General features: G+C 43.8%; 1 pseudogene; it reads left to right on the forward strand.

Moving 5' to 3' along the window:
* Positions 1–1,119: 1,119 nt before the first annotated feature.
* LOC146620398 (zinc finger BED domain-containing protein 4-like) lies at positions 1,120–1,950 on the forward strand (annotated as a pseudogene).
* The last annotated feature ends 372 nt before the right edge of the window (positions 1,951–2,322 follow it).

The following is a 2,322-nucleotide window of genomic DNA, read 5'->3' on the forward strand; positions in this document are numbered from 1 at the left end:
ACAGTGCTGCTGTGTACCCAAAAAAGTAGAGTGGTTCAGTTGGCTCCATTGCATGTTACAACTGTAGGATAGTGAGTGTGTGAAATTTCACAGGTAACAGACTTTCTGCAGCCCATAAGTCTGTCTTTTTATTGTTGAGCCAACAGCTGATCAAAGTAGCTGCTAGCCAAATGGTGACATTCACATCTCACTGAAATTCTCTGAAAGTGTATGTTGCAGATTTCTTCTATGTTCCTACTGGCTGACCCATCAGTGCACACACAGAGCCCCGCTGTGCTGTCTGACGCACAACACGCTGATAAATGCTTGTTAAGACATAAACTGTTTTCAGCTTTCAGTTTTATTTGTCATATGCAAGTTAGCACAGGGTCAACATTCTGTTAAGTCCAGAATTGAATTCAAAATCCTGCTCCTCACATACAAGGTCTTAAATAATCAGGCCCCATCTTATCTTAATGACCTTGTAGTACCATATCACCCTATTAGAGCACTTCGCTCTCGCTCTGCAGGCCTACTTGTTGTTCCTAGAGTATTTAAAAGTAGAATGAAACAAGGTTAATGAACAGTGTACTCTCGCAGTATTTTTTTTCTGCAGGAAGCAAGCTGTCTTTGTAAGTAGTTGGGAAATATTTTGTCATTACTGGGTAATTCCCAGAGCTACAACCATTTCTGTGATGTAAAAGAAATGGTACACTGTTAGATCACATAATTGTGAGGGCTTATTAGCACAGAGGAGCATAGCTGATGCTTTAGCAGTGGGGCGGAAAATAGTTGGGCATTTTAAACATTCCACCTTAGTCTACTCCCGCCTCGAGGACATTCAGGGACAGCTCAACCAGCCAATAAAGAGACCGCAGCAGGACGTATTACATGCTCCAGTCCCTCATAGAGCAAAAGCGAGTGCTGGGCGTGTATGTGTCCGAGCACGAACTCCCTGACTATCTCGCCGCTCACCAATGGGCTCTTATGGAGACGCCTGTTGCCATCCTCGCCCCCTTTGAGGAACCAACTAAAAAAGTGAGCAGCTACGACGCACTAGCCTCTGATGTCATCCCAGCTGTGACTGTGCTAGTGAGACTTCTAAACAGAGAAACAGACGAGGACCACAGCGTCAAGACAATGAAAGCAACCTTACAGGCAGCTGTCACGAAGCGCTTCAGTGACGTCGAGACTTCATCTCCACCATACTTGACCCAAGGTAAAGTCTGTGTGCTATAGGTATTCAATGATAAACTACAGCACTAAATGTAAGATTAATTTCCATCTGAAAATATTATATTTTTGTAACTAAAATACACAAATACAAATGTATGCAATATATATAATATGAAATATATTTCCCTTATTACTACCAGAAAGTCAAATGGCTGGCATCTGTGACAGTGGTTTAGGGGAAACTAAAATCAGTCCTATTTTTCCACATATTAATACATTCATGAATTTTGTGCAGGTATAAAGATCGCTTCTTCTCCAACAACACTGCTCCGGAGGCCAAGCTGCACCTGAAGCAGGAGCTGCAGATGATGTCCAGAGCTGAGGCAGAGGGGAGTCGGGCAGAAACTGCAGAACCTCCTGCTAAACTGTTCCTCAAGGCCCAGGCCAGCACTAGCAGCAGTCTGGACACTGTATTTGACGAAATCGCTAAGGAGCAGCCCCAGGCAGCACAGCCGCTGGCAGCAGGTGCTGCCATTGAGCTCGACACGTACCTCGGAGAGGCCCCGAGCCCTCGTGAAGACAGTCCTCTGAAGTACTGGGGTGTCAACAAAATCAGGTTCCCCACTTTGGCTAAAATGGCCCATAAATACCTCTCAGCCCCATGTAGCAGTGTGGAAAGTGACAGGCTTTTTAGCTCAGTGTCACACATTATAGATGAAAACAGAAACAGGCTGGCTGCTGATCATGCAGAAAAGCTACTTTTCTTAAAAAAAACCTGCCACTCACTTTTTCTAAATAGGCTCCATTAAGCGAGTCGTCTTAGACTTGATGTTAATACCTACCTCAGTTGCACTGACTGCCACAGTTCTATGTTGGTGGATGTTGTTAGTTTATTCAAATATTGTGCACTAAATAGCAAAGACGTTTATTAATGCCCCTTTTGTTGTCCAAAATAATAATCAACAGCAGCTGGTTTAGCTTGATAAGCTGTTGTTAGAATGTATTTAATATCACTTTCTACACCAGGATCTTTTCTACGTAGCTGACAGCTGGTAACTGTGCAGGGGCGCGTCTAGCAAAGTTTTGCCAGGGGGCCAGGTAGGGCATTAACAGGGAGAGGGGGGCACAAAGAAATACTTTTATTTATTATTCTCATGTCTAGTCAAA

The sequence above is a fragment of the Diplotaxodon limnothrissa genome, linkage group LG13 (assembly GCF_057381915.1).
Source record: "Diplotaxodon limnothrissa isolate DT_005_m linkage group LG13, D_limnothrissa_male_GT1.1, whole genome shotgun sequence".
Lineage (NCBI taxonomy): Eukaryota > Metazoa > Chordata > Actinopteri > Cichliformes > Cichlidae > Diplotaxodon > Diplotaxodon limnothrissa.